Raw genomic sequence first — 15,487 nt, 5'->3', positions numbered from 1 at the left:
GAAGCCACACCTCCTAACACTTTTGATGTCCATACATGAAAGGCAGGAAGATCACATCTCCTGACACTTTGATGCCCATACATGAAACAAGGGGGTAGGGAGAGCACACCTCCTGACACTTCGATATACATACATGGAACGCCAAGGCAGGGAGATCACACCTTCTAACACTTTGATGTCCATACATGAAATGCCAAGGCAGGGAGAGCACACCTCCTAACACTTAAATGTACATACATGAAACATGGAATGCTAAGGCAGGGGGATCACACCCCCCAAACTTTTATGCCCATACATGAAATGCAAAGGCAGGGAGGGCACACCTCCCCACAGTTTGATGTTTATACTTAGAACACTTAGGCAGGGAGATCACACCACCTTACACTTTGATGTCCATACAGGGAACGCAAAGCTGGGAGATCACACCTCCTGACGCTTTGATGTACAGACATGAAACCCCAGGGCAGGGAGATCACACCTTCCCAAACTTTGATGTTCATACATGAAATTCCAGGTCAAGGAGATCACACCTTCCCAAACTTTGATGTTCACACATGAAACTCCAAGGTAGGGAGAGCACATTGTCCCCCACTTTAATTTCATTGTTGAAAAGCAAAAGGTTGGTAGATCACATCACACCTCCTAACACTTTGATGTTCATACATTAAACACCAAGGCAGGGAGAGCACACTGCCCCCCACTTTCATTTACATTGTTACAAAGCAAAAGCGGGTAGAGCACAACTTCTCAACTTCAATGTACATGAATTAAAAGGCAATGCAGAAAAAGCAGCAGTTAAGACTCTTTGGGTAAAGAACAGAGTGAGCACCAGTAAAAAAATGAAGGAACACTTGTAGAAGTTGTAAAGTAGTTTGCAGAGGAAGCAATGGAACACCCATTCTGGCATTATGATACACTTTTTTGAACCACAAAGACTCTCCTAATCCCATTCTAAGCTTTGTGTATTTAATTTTCACTAATACCAACAAATCTGTAGGCTTTTACACAAGAAACAAAAATGAGTCACTTATTCATCAGTGAACAGAAAACCCTGACGGCTTGAAAGAGGCGATAAATCTCCAAAAGTCACTCTAAAACTCACGGTGACTCAGCAGTCATACTTTGAATTGTGACTAAAATGTTCCTGCAATTTGTCTGTTATATTAGTAAGCCTGTAATATTTGTCATTTTCTGCTTGTGACATTTATGAGCGGCTCCTTAAAATGGATACAGAGTGAGTTACATTAGCAGCACTACAACCTGACTGCTCACTCCATCTGTCATCTTCCTGGATGCTTTAGCTTCTGTTTTTCCCTCCACAAGCACATCTCATCCTCGCCTGTTTCCGTACGTCAGTCAAACCTGAAGGACTCTTCCCTCGCACCTCTTCTTGCCTGTAGTAACAATGAAACTGTAATTGAATGTGAGAGTTACTGACCCTTGCTATGCTTGACAAGGACAGAAGACCCAGACCAAGACATGCTGTGTGTGCCGGATCATTACAACCACTGACAGATCACTTCCAAGCCAAGGACTGATGCCTCTGGTGGCAAAGCTTCAACAACCTCCTCGTGAATACACAACATTAGCGATTCAGCGCACTGCGAATCACACAGCGGGATATCTGTGCTGCTACAAGTGGACACACGGACATGAACTGCACACTCGGGACACATCCAGCAAATGAGAAAAAGGAGGAGGAGGAGAAGGAGTGTGAATTGGGAGAAGGGCCATAAACACTCGAACACACACGCACACACAGCTCTTGAGAGAGGTGCATGAACATACTAATTATCCCCCCTTCAACTCATCATGCTGCACAAGCCATAATTTGTTTCCCATTACACCATGGATTTAATCAAGTCAACCAAACACGGAGAGGACCACAGCAGCATCAGAGAGACACACACCGGGTCAGAGCACACAACTGCTGCGAGAAAGAATCCCTGATTAAACAGAGCGGAGTGTTTGTTAGCTTTACACTGCTGCACAAATTACAATAGGATCTGAAAGTCTACAATTACCTCACACAAGTTTGCCGTTAGTATGTCTATGGCGCTGTCTGTTTACTCTATATCATAGGAAGTTACAGTAAATAAACACAACAAGCTGCGCTCCTACTTGTTTCAACTCAGAGCAGAATGTAGCATCCATAATAATTCAGGATCTCAACAACTGAATATCTGCTTTTTTTTTATTCTACGTAATCTCACTTATCAAAAAATAAGTGAAGACATTGGTGAGCAAGTCAGAACAAGTTACTTTTACCATGGACTTCTATTATTAAAACTGTATCCCAAAGATCCACATATGACTGTAGATAGAGCCAGAACACAGTTGAAACATGCCGACTGTTTGACCTTTGACTACCATCAAAACTTAAATGTTAAATGTTTATAAATATTTTTTTGTAAGAATGCATCTGGTTAAAACAGGTTAACCTTTGACAACTCTCTTCTATTCAACCATACTTCACTTTAGGTAACTCTAAAATGGTTGAAACCAATAGAAAGACCATTCCTGCCATGTAGGTATTTACATATCTTACTTCCGTTGACCTCCATTCTACAGAAAAGGATCAGGGCCCCTGAAATCAACTAGAAAGAAAGTCTTTTTTTTTTTTTTTTTTTTTTTTTAAAGTGTCAAAATTCTGAGATTAAAGTCAGGTTTCTCAAAAAAAAAAAAAAGAATAAAAAAAAAAAGTCCAATTTATTTTTCATATCTATTTGTTTTATGTGTTTAAAGTCAGAATTCTGCCATTAAAATTTAAGATAATTATTTTTATCTAGGAATTCTGACTTTTTTTTCAGAACTCTGAGATTAATGTCAGAATTCTGAGAATTTTGAAGTGTAAAATCGCGCATTTTTTTTTCTGACTCGCTCAGAAGTGGACTTTTTTCTCAGAAAAATAGTGATATCATTCAAGCCCAGTTTAAATATCTGTAATTCTTTGCAGGTATCTTTAGTGTGTTAAAATTGTACTTAAAATGATAACTTTATGTTCATATATCATTAACTTAAATATCTCAATATGTATTGAGATATTTCTCAATTGTTGAGAAAAAAATTCTCGACAACTTTAAATACCCATGAACTTGCCAAAATTGTCCAACTTTTTTACCCATTGATTTTTATTCAATTTGAAAAAACGTACACGATTGTGAATAACTCTTTTGGAGAAAAGGATTATCTATCTATCTGTCTATCTATCTATGAACTATCTATCTATCTATCTATCTATCTATCTATCTATCTATCTATCTATCTATCTATCTATCTATCTATCTATCTATCTATCTATCTATCATTTTGTTCTGTTTTTATTCCAATTTAACTTATGCAAAGTGTCATTCTGGTCTTGTCCAATTGCATATCACTATGATCTTAATATGAATTGTTATTCATACCTATTAAATATTACCAACTCTGATGGTTTTTGCAGATGTATTTACAAACAAGACGAGTTTTCAGTTATGAGTAACAGACTTTTAAGCTAATGCACTAAACTTATAGTTTTATTTTGAAATGACACCTGTCAGAACTATGCATTTGAATTTCAGTTCAGAGAGAAATGAATGGCCGTACTTTTAGCTAGACATATGTTAAAATGCTAGGGTTTTAGATTTGAAAATACATTTCCAGTTTAGTTATATATTGACCTTGAAAAAAGACTTGAAAAAGGCTCCAGTCACTTTTTGACAGTAGAAATTAAAAATGTTAAGTGATCCTTTCAGTGGTGAGAACCAAATTGCTACGGGTCAGCCTCGCTCTTTAACAGCAAAGATGATAACATAATTATGCAGCTGAGATGGTGTGTTGTTCACTTAAAATCCATCGTATACAGAGTGTTATTTAGAAGAACACTCCTCTCCCTCTGCTGCCTCTGCTTCCTCTCACTCAGATCTTTCTGTCCATCTCTTTCAATCCTTTTATAAACCCCGCGATGCATGATAAATCTCCTCTCTTGGTAGGGTGTGAGAGGTAAACACACATCTTAACGGCTCACCCCTGTCCACCCCAATCCCTCCCAAAGCCCTGCTGTGAGAAAACACTAAATCCCTGTTAAGGAGAACAAAACAAAGACAGCAGGGAAAAGCTGCTGCGTAAATCCAGCAGACGCAAACCAATGAAAAGCACTTTTTAAAAGAATAATACTGGAGACAGAAAGAACAGAGTGTGTTTAATATCATTTCTTCCAGGCTGTCTGTGAGTCTCTGGAAGATAAAGAATTAGAAATGCATTTTAAAAACCAGAGCTGACAAAGTAGTCAAAGCACTTTGGGTAGAATAAAAGAGTGGGGATTAACCCAAATTGACTATTTAAACTTTTTAAACAGATTAAACAATAATCATTTAACAGATTAATTAAAGTCTGAATCATAAGAAATAAAACACAACCTTGAGGGAAACTGAAAATTGAGGCTGGAGCTGCAATAGTTTCATTTTGTCAAGTATAACTAAGAGCAGGAGGAAGCTCATCGCGTGTAAATCACATGTCGTCTTAAACATGTTTTATTGTTATCATCCTTCCAGACTCTGGGGAGCGATGTTGCAACAGCCGTGTGTAAGCAACAAGGCTCGTTATTAAAAACCCAAACTGCCACAGGGCAAGACTGGCAAAGAAACAAACAGATTCTAATCATTTAGGATCATTACGTCCGAGAAACTGAAATTCATCAATTAGTCCGGCTCCTAACTGTGCTCGCTTTCAATAAAACTTGACAGTGAATAAACTGTGATTGAAATAAGTAATGATTAATTATTCATGATTGTAAAGCAAATTAAATCATCGGGTCAGGGAGCTGCCGCTGCTCCAATTAGAGTGAAATGAACCACATGGCTGTTTCCTGATGGAGGCTCATTGTTGTCCCTCGCTGTTTTCTGCACTGGGTTCCCAAAAACTGGCGTTCATCCATTGGCATACAGAAGAGTACGACTGTATTAGTCCATCTGACGGGAGGCCACTGTTGTGTTAATGCAGATGTCCTGCTGGCCCCTTTTCCTCAGCAGTTAACAACCAGCCTCCTATTTTACTGGATGAAATGAAACTTTCTGCATCTTTAAATTACAATCCCACTATTATGTTTCTGAACTGTCTTTGCACTGCTGACTATGCTATAATGTTTTAACGCACTTGCCATATTGACATGATAGCATCACACAGTTGCTGCAGATTTGTCGTCTGAGCATCCATGATGAGAATCTCCCGTTCCACCACATCCCAAAGGTGCTCTATTGGATTGAGATCTGGGGACTGTGGAGGACATTTGAGTACAGGGAACTCATTGTCATGTTGAAGAAAGCAGTCTGAGATGATTCCAGCTTTGTGACATGGAGCGTTATCCTGCTGGAAGTAGCCATCAGAAGATGGGTACACTGTGCTCATAAAGGGATGGACATGGTCAGCAACAATACTCAGGTAGGCTGTGGACTTTAAACCATGCTCAGTTGGTACTAAGGGGCCCAAAGTGAGCCAAGAAACTATCCCCCACACCATTACACCAGCAGCAGCAGCCTGAACCGTTGATACAAGGCAGGATGGATCCATGCTTTCATGTTGTTGACGCCAAATTCTGACCCTACCATCTGAATGTGGAGCAGAAATCCAGACTCATCAGACCAGGCAACGTTTTTCCAATCTTCTATTGTCCAGTTTTGGTGTTGCTGTGTGAATTGTAGCCTCAGTTTCCTGTTCTTAGCTGACAGGAGGGTCACCCGGTGTGGTCTTCTGCTGCTGTAGCCCATCTGCCTCAAGGTTGGACGTGTTGTGTGTTCAGAGATGCTCTTCTGCAGACCTCGGTTGTAACCAGTGGTTATTTGAGTTACTGTTGCCTTTCTATCAGCTCCAACCAGTCTGTCCATTCTCCTCTGACCTCTGGCATCAACAAGGCATTTTGGTGCACAGAACTGCCGCTCACTGGATATTTTCAGCAGATCGTCTTGACCATGTCTAAATGCCTCAATGCATTGAGTTACTGCCATTTGATTGGCTGATTAGAAATTTGCGTTAACGAGCAGTTGGACAGGTGTGCCTAATATAAAGTAGACGGTGAGTGTATATACTAATAAGTTTAAGCTGCTGACTGTTTTCTGTAGTCTCATTTGGCTTCTTTTTCTTCGCAGCCATGAGAATAGAGACTGGTTTGAAAAGCTGGCTCGGTGCACAGCGTCAGTTTTGAGAATCAAACTCACTAACAGGAGGCACAGGGGTGTCTCTCACTCCCAAGTCTAAATGTTGAGCTAATGAGGCTTGCTTTTAACCAAACTGTTGGAATACTGATTGAAAAATAGTCAGGAACCAAATTAGCAAAGGACTGCAAAGCTTTTGCACTGACTAAACCTGAGAATGAAACAAGAAGACAGCTTATAATTCACAAAGTGCGAGCAACAGTGAAATGCTTTCAAATTGCCCAGCAGAGCAAAGAGCATCTCCGTCCTCTGTTTGCCTGTATGTAAATAAGCAATTATGCATTCATTTTAGGCAAACTACATTTTATTTACAAACACTGACGTTTGTTGGCACACATGATTTGAATGAATTTTTTTTACCATCTGCTGGAGAGTTGGTGGCAACTGCTCAGCATTATTGTAATAGATTTAATGCTCAAACTTTGCCATGATTATGACAGTAATTCTGAATTTGGCTAACTAAGGAAAAGTGTTTGCACATAAATGATATGATATTATACTGAGATTGGCTAAATCAGAGGGGCAGACTTATGACCACAATGTTTTGCAACTTTGAAGATGATCTGGACCCATTTAATGTTGTTTTGTCTGAATCTGGAGTCTGAATCTGCCAACAACTGCACAACTAGCTGTCCAAATCTATTCTTAGTGGGGTGAAAAACGCTCAATTATTCTTTAAACTTGATTTCCCTTACAAAACGTTTCTTGTTACAATGCTTCTTTGCCGTAAATCTTGTACCGTCAGAAAGCATGTGTGTTTCTCTTTCAAATGGAGCCACATTTGCAAAGAACTAAGAACGTGGGTTGCGCCCATAGACTGTAAAGAAATGGATGTCATCTTGCTCTGCTCCAAGCAAAGTTGCCATAAAAACTGCTCCCCCTGGTGACAGCCTGCAGTATAGGTCAAAGACTCTGTCTCCCCATTCATTCTAGGTGTGGTCAAACATTAAAAAATAAAAACATCTCGAAGAAATGTTTCTCACATCTGTATGCTGTGGTGATATGAATATATTATTTGACTACACTGTGTTCAAGTCCTTGTTCTACCTCTGCAAAGGAGGTTGTGTTTTTGGGAGAGTTTGTCTGTTTGTCTGTCTGTCTGTGAACAACATAACTCAAAAACTAAGGAAAAGATCTTCATGAAATTATCAGGAAATGCTCAAAATGGGATACGGAAGAAGTAATTAAATTTTGGAGGTGATCCGGATCACCGTCTAAATCCAGGATATTTTTAAAGGATTCTTTATCATTGTGAGATAGGGTCGTTTTCACCATATGTGTACATAACTCCAGGACAAATGGTTGGATTGCTTTGCAAAACAATACAAGACAAGGTCACCATAATTTCTGACAGATCTAAAAGAACGATCCAGATCCTGGAAATATTCTGGATACTAAGATCTGGAATATGAAATATGTACTGGGTCATCATAATTTTTAACACAGGTAACAAATTATGGTACAAACCAGCAACTAACACCAAATTGTAGCAGACAGTCTGCTGAAAGGGAGTATAACATTAAAGTAGGACTAATGTGTTGGTGACAATCACAATATGCTTAGCCGAGGTCTGCGCTCTCTAAGTGATTTTCCAGTTCCTTTTTTATAAATTATTCGACGTCAAAAACAGGGTTTTATGTCATGTTTAACATGATTGACACCTGCCATATTACACTTTCAAAAGCAGAATAAACAAACTCCTTTTTGTCTCCCGGCTCCATTAAGATTCTCTACGGTGCAGACCCTGGCTGCACAATGGCGGTGTCTCTGGTAGGGTTATTTGGGCCACAAAATCATTGCACCATGAGAATGCCAATGCCAAACAGCTTACTCTGCTGTTGCTATTGACTCTACATAAAGTTGGATGTCTACAATTTCTACAAAAATCCAACACCATGTCTTGCTAGTTTGCATGGGAATGGAATAGAAAAGGGTTGGGTAAAATCTGGTGGCTTCTGCTGAAACTGGGTTATGATGGGAAACCCCAGTGAAACTACAAAATCAGAGCCTGAGGTCAAAACCCTTTAAGGAGGCCCAGGATCAGACAAATGGAAGGAGAGCTGTGGCTGATCTGTGCACGGAAAGTACAAATGGGTTCGGGTCAATTCAAGTCAAAATGCCATTACACTTTCCAAAAGATGACAAATGCACTTTGAAATAGCATTAGTCTGTCCATTACCGGTTCTGTGGTCAAGAATGCAGCATCAACGATAACAATGGCCCATTCTTTGAGCTGAAACAGGTTTAAAACCTCCAAGCACTTGCCAAGTACTTATGCATGGACAAAATGGAAATGCAAGATCATTGACTAAGCTGCTTTCTGTGATGTTAAAGTGCTGCAACATCCATACTAAAATCAGAATACATCAACAACTGACTATTCATCCTTCTTTGTCTGCTGGATTCCTCTTGAATGCTTTCAAAAAGCATCAACTGGAACATCAGTACGGATAATCTGACGTCACCTATTGAAGCTGCGGCTGTAGGTTCAGCCAGGAGAATAATAGCCGAGAGCTAAAGTAGTCCACGCAACAATTATGAATCAAGGCCTTGACCTATAATAAAAACTGGGTCATTACCGACTGTGAATGATGAGTGTGCATTGTAGGACATTTCCCAGCATTCTTAAAGCCATGTCTATCTTGTTTGTCCTTTCAGGGGTACCCAATCTTTTATGCAGCCTCTCACTGCTGCAGCCGTTTCCTGGCCAGCTGTGAAATGACAAATCCGAGCCTCCCCGTGCCATACCCTCCGGACCATTCTCCAGTCCAACAACTGTGATTTTAATTCTGTGGTGCCAAGCAGAAAGCTGGAAAAAAAACAGAAAAGCCTTACCATCTCCATAAATTAGCCTGTCCACGCAGGAAGTGCCCTCTCATGCTTCTCTGCTATTATGTTAGAAAGCACTTCCCTTATCAAAGTACTGTGTCGCTGGATGAAGCCGGTATTTCAGTCCAGTTTTTCTTCCTGTTCTCTGCCCTCCTCTCCCATGCCATGACCTCAGTTTTCCCCCTTCCCTTGAATTCTCCGCCTTTCTGTCTTAAAAAATCTATTGTGCTTCTTCTCCTGCGGGCGCAGAGAAAATGTGAATTGCAATAGATTCACAGTTAGCAACTTAATTAGAGGCTTTAAATCATGGCTGCCTTCCACTGCCTCAGGTTACAGTGGAGGAGAGCTGCACTGAGAGCAAGTGTTTGAATTTGTGTGTGTTTGCTTTAAAAAGAAAAATGTCTGCATACTCTGACTGCCAGACTTTTCTTTGTTGTTAAAAAGATGCCTCGGAGCGGTGAAACTGTTACCCTACTCATACATAAGAGAAGTATTTTCAAAAATGTGCTGAAGAAGTCATGAAGGCCCAAATATAAACCAGCCATCAGTTTCTCTACATCAGCTTTTATGGGATGTAAAAATCACACAACCCATGCCCATATGAGAGGGCTCTTAGGGTTTTGGTTTCACTTTTGGTAAGCTAACATGTCATCCTACATTTTATTAGCCAACCAGAAAATATTAAACATGATCGACCTCAGTCATATTAATAAATTTTTTCGTCATGGGTGGTGCCAGCTCTGCTTGTGTTAGCCGCTCTTAGCAAATCATTTAGACAAACTCTTCCTCCAGACACTGAGATCCTGTTATTTTGAGTGTTTTCCAACCTTCGGACTAATAAGCAGGCATGGAGAGTAGGGATGCACGAGATATGGGTATTAATATCATCATCAGCCGTTGTGTAAAGGTAGGCCGATGTTAGCTCATTAGCTCATTAGCTGCCGGCCATTTTTAGAGCATCTATGTATCTATGTTTACTATGTAAACACCAAAACTACCCAAGAAGAGTGGACAAAGAAAACAAGTTTGAAAATAAAGGGAGATATTGAAAAATTCATATTGCAAAATTTTCTGTATGTTCACAATTTGATCATCTCAGATGTTTTTTTTTTTTTTACCAATATTGATATCGGTAAATATCAGTTATCGGCCATAACCGCAGTATTAATATCCCATACCGGTAATGGCCAAAATTTTCATATTGGTGAATCCTTAATCAAGAGTAACAGATTACATGTAACTGCGCTATTTTTTCTGTTATGTAATCTGTAAGTGTAATCTGTTACAGTTTTTCACAAAAAAACATGCGATCAGACTATATTTGATAAAACATGGATTATTTTAGAAGGATTACATTTTGAAATCAAATTGGATTTCCTACAATGCAGCAGACATATACATAGTGAGCACACTTTACGATGCAACGCCTCAACAAACCAACACGTGAGGCGACCACCCACATAGCCTCGAGCTGTAAACATAACATAAGCTAGGGTCATTTATCATTATGGAAAAAAAAAGCTTTCACTGGGTGGAAACTTGCATCATTTTGAGTTTAGATCAGAAAAGGTGAACATGAAGTTCTGTAATCATCCAAGGACACCACATTCAACTTGAAAAAACATCTACAAGTACAAAAGACACACTGCTAATGTTTGCTGAAATACACAGAAATACAGTAAGCTTAAGTTCAGGTTTGTTAGCTTGCTAACCTGTCAATAACTAGGGATGCACCAATCCAGCTTTTCTGATTACGATACCGATACCTGGGCTTTGGGTATCGACCGATACCGATACTGATCCGATACCAATGTTTAATAATAACCTGCATGCTCTACAGTGGGATAAAACTGGTAATGTTTTAGGTACAAGGCAAAAAATGAGTATATGGAGTTACCGAAGTTAATATTTATCTGAAATATAAAATAATTCAATGTTTAACTGCAGTTTGGTAGGAAAAAAAAACATGCTTCACAATGTGCAGAAAATAATATTCAATTTTATTTTATTTTTTTACCCTGTTGACTGATAATTCATCCAATATTTTAACATTCTAAGTTTGCTTAGGAAAAGCATATTTTCTGTCAACTTTGTAAACAATACTATTGTTTATTGTATTGCTAATAAGCTACAATAACTGAAATTCCCATTTGAACATTTATGAAATTTCTACAGTCCATGCTGGGTTTACTATATACTGTAAGTGAAAGGAATGACCAGCTAATTTCAGGAAGGATCCCAGAACCAGATGTCAAATCACTCCAACACACACACACACACACACACACACACACACACACACACACACACACACACACACACACACACACACACACACACACACACACACACACACACACACACACACACACTCCCACAATGCCTCTTCCCATTAAAGCCAGTGAGTATGTGGTGCACTGGGAGTGATTTGCGAAAGCTTTATCAGTCTAAATGTTAATAGAAGAGCTATGGGACAGACTGGCTGACGCTGATAACGACTGGGTAACTAGGGGTGTGTATGTGTGTGTGAAGCGAGGGGAAAGGAAAGAGTCAGAAGAAATTGGGATTGAACTCTGACAGTAAAGCAGGGGAACAGCGCTTAGTGCCAAGGTTCAGCAGCGGAACACGGTGGAAAGCTGCACATGTTCGTACATAATATTGGAGGAAAATGAATTAATACACAATTCAAATGGAATGTTAATGTTGTTTACTCCCACTTTGATGTTCCAGGTTGGGTATGTGTGATATTTTCTTTAAGGGCCTGTTTCCACAGCGTGCATAACACTGGCATCACTACTTTTCTGATACTAAAATATCCTTGGCATCAGCTATTTTTGGTTGTTTCAATCATAGTGCTTTGAGTTAAAAACTGTTAATGTTTTGTTTTTGAGGGTACAGTTTTCAGGAGTAGAGCTGTAGCTAATGCCATGGCACTGTTTTCCAATCAATTAGGCTTACTGTTCAAAGGAAAATTCCATAAATTAAAACATAAAATAAAAAAACTGAGACAAACCTGTAAAATACATAAAACATACACAGCAGTCTCTAAAGGACATCAAATTGGCTACCCAACAATTAAGCAATTACTATTAGTTGATAGTACTTCCTTTTGCAACATATGCTGTTAATGGACACAGGCCCTAAGTAATGAAATAGAATAGAAATATTCCAATTCCAGGATCACAATGTCTTCACAACAATCTAGCAACAGCAAGTGCTAGTTAGAAGGACTCTGATATCAAGGTTGGGGGCACTGCCTGCAGAAAATAATGTTGTTAGTGGACACAGGCCCTAAAGAATCACACAAGATAAAAAAGTCAAATAAGATAGTCACCAAATAATGTAAGGATGCTTTCCTAACAATCTAGAAAGGCTAAAGTGAAAAGCAATCTAATATCGTGGTCAAGGGTACTACCTTTCCAAAAGAGGCTGTAAGTGGACACAGGCCCTAAAGAACCATATGATATAGAAATACTCTGGGGCAGTCACCAAAGAATTTGGACATCCTACCTAATAAATTAGCAACAGTAAGGGTGATTGAGAGGTGCTCTGATATTGAGGTTGTGGGTAATTCCTGTTTAAAATATGCTGTTAGTGGACACAGGCCCTAAAGTATCCAACATGGAAGTTACACTCTACTAAGGCAGTCACAAAAGGAAGTAAGAACCTCTTCTCGACAATCTAGCAACAGCAAGTCAGAGGAAAAAAAACTGTGATATTGAGGGTGGGGGTGCTTCCTGAGCAAAAGATGCTGGTAGTGGACACAGGCCCTAAAAAAATCAGGTGTCACATTTGCTAAAACACTTTAAGATTGTCTGAGATTGCCAAAATATTCCATTATCTGGCGCTTACGATCTGCATTTTGCAAAAAAAGCTGTCATATCCAGAATATCCAGTCTCCCTTAATTCTCTTAGTTCTCTGTAAAGGCTTATTTCCATCTAACATCTAAAACGCATTAAAAACATTCAACACTGTGAAAAATTTGTCTAGTTCTTGATAAAAATGTTACAGGCTGAATTATCAAAGACCCAAAGAAATAAGAGGTAGGATTAAAGATGAATTTCCATGTTATAAAAGCAGAAGAAACTGTAATCTAATGCTTAAGTTAAATTCAATACTGTGCATTTAGCTGAGTACTTCACTGGATGAGTCATTCTGACCTCTCAGGGATGCTTTTCTCTTCCTCTGCTGGAGTAAAATTCAACGGATATGTTCCTCAGTCCATCCAGATTTGTTCTGCTGAGGCCAGAGTCCGTGCTGGATCAATTGAGCAAATCAATCAGATCTGAGCAGCATTTTCCGCTCAGTTAGCGGCAATCAATGGGTTTATGTACAAACAGAAAGAAGGAGGGAGAGGAAGGGGGGTCTTTGGGTCCTGGACTGTCCTCTGACTCTATACTGGGTGCTGTAACCTCTGATTTAAGATCACGTAGTCATGGAGCTGAAGCTGTTTCAAGCATCTCTTGAAGATTAACCGAGCGAACATCAAGACAAGATTTCCCACTGATCATCCTGATGAATAATTCTATGAAGTTTTCCTTTGAAATTATGTCATAATTTATTCAAGGGGTCTCCATAAACATACTAAATGTTGTTTTATCTGGTTTGTTACTGGTTTTTCATAGCAGGCCTAAGAATCTGTTGGGTTTAACAGGGGGGGAATTTCTAATAAATCTCTTCGCATACATCAGAGTCCAGAGTGGGGACTCTTGTAACATGAAAGATCCACTTTGAAGCTAATTCAATTTATATGTTTCAGATACTAAATAAAGCATATGAGGGAAAGATACTGGAAAGCATCAACAGCTGAGACTGTTTTTAAAGTCAGTTTCGAAGAGTATCCAAACACGTGCAGAAAGTCTAATCTAAACCTAAACAGATTGGTCGCATTGTGATGAACAATCTCTTTGTCAAAGCAGACCTGAGACAGTCAGCAGCAAAAGAACACAAAGTAAAAAAAAATGAAAGAAATCAAATCTTATCCAGTGTTTTTTTCTTATTTTAAGTAAAAACTGACGTTTATACTCGGTATGAGCCACATTCAACTGTTCAGTCTAGAAAATTATCTTGTTTTGCGTTATTTTAGGACGAAAATGAGGTCTGAATTGCTTGAAACAGGTAAAAATAATCTGCCAATAGAACGGGAAATATGTGGTAGAAAACTTGCTTAAAACTAGAATAATGTAGTAATACAAATAACTTTTCTCTTGTTCCACTGGCAACTTTTTTTTTACCAGTTGCAATTAATTCAGACCTCATTTTAGTCTTTTAATAACTTGAAATAAGACATCTTTCTAGACTGGTCACTTAAACGTGGCTCATATTAGGTCTAAAAAGACATTTTCTATTGATAATAAGACAAAAACACTTGATAAGATCAGTTTTTTTTTCAATTCATTTGTTTTAATGCACGTCCACTTCTAGTTTGCAGGTTCTTGGTTGTATGGTGTTTCTTGGCTGAGATGATTTGGTTCAATTCAGATTCATTACATTTGAAGAAGGACTTCTAAACTTGGTAAACAGGGCCATGAATGTAGGATTGTTAAAGGGTTATTGGTGCCTCAGCCCACAAAGTGAACAAAACATGTTTCCCAAGTACTTGGTTAGGCCTGGGCCGATAACAACTTTTGCTGGACGATACATTGTTCCACAATTATTGACGATAAACATAACCATTGGCCACACTATCTTGAGACCAAATTAACCACTAATATAAAAATAATATATCATAATTATGCACATACACCAAATCAAATGCAATAAAATTTTATTATATATATGAAATAGCATTTTAGTCAAAAATTGCACTGAAGAAAACTCTGTATTAAACGGCAGCATTTCTAAAGTATGTATATTTTTGTTGTACTGTGACGTTTTGATAATGTGTATGAGTGATGTTATCAGTTATACATTCTTGCTCTATATATCTAAGACCAGGTTTTCCCTTTTGAAATCGATACTTGGACTTTGCACTTGGACCTTTGGTTTAATCTTGGATCTAAGGACTGTACTGTCATCCCTTGTAAATATCAATTCTGGACTGGCATGGATTTTGACCTTTCAATTATTGTCCTACTGTCTATGGTAGTTTGCAAACTTGTTTGTTCCTTTTTTTTTATTGTTTTTATCTCCTTTCAGTCTCTTGTTTTTCTTGCATTGTTAAACAAAAAAACTTTAAATACTTTTTTTTTAAAAAAGGCAGCATTTCTTTTTGGATACAGCAAACCAAAGTTTCTGTTTCTATATAAATGCTCACTCATCCAGGCCAGAGTTAATCTGAACGCTCCTAACTTGGGAAACTGGACTGTTCAGAGTTTCATCTCTCATCCATGAGGCTTCATCAGCTTCATCAGGTGGCATGCCAGTTTAATGTGCTGCCTTTTTTTGTTGCTGCACACCAGCTCGTCTGTGTTGATGGGCTCATCTTCCTCATTCAGTTTTAATATTTCTACTCTAGGGCTGTGACGTT

The 15,487-nt window shown here is 38.7% G+C and overlaps 1 protein-coding gene across 1 annotated transcript in view; it reads right to left on the bottom strand.

Moving 5' to 3' along the window:
* man1a1 (mannosidase, alpha, class 1A, member 1) overlaps positions 1–15,487 on the bottom strand; it is a 235,490-nt gene that overhangs the window by 33,960 nt on the left and 186,043 nt on the right. The window lies entirely within an intron of this gene.

The sequence above is a fragment of the Halichoeres trimaculatus genome, unplaced genomic scaffold (genome assembly GCF_033239565.1).
Source record: "Halichoeres trimaculatus isolate MK-OKI-2021-1 unplaced genomic scaffold, fHalTri1.1 fHalTri1_scaffold_13, whole genome shotgun sequence".
Taxonomy (NCBI): domain Eukaryota; kingdom Metazoa; phylum Chordata; class Actinopteri; order Labriformes; family Labridae; genus Halichoeres; species Halichoeres trimaculatus.
Note: the sequence above shows the minus strand (reverse complement) of the source record. Positions and strands in the feature narration are given on the sequence as shown.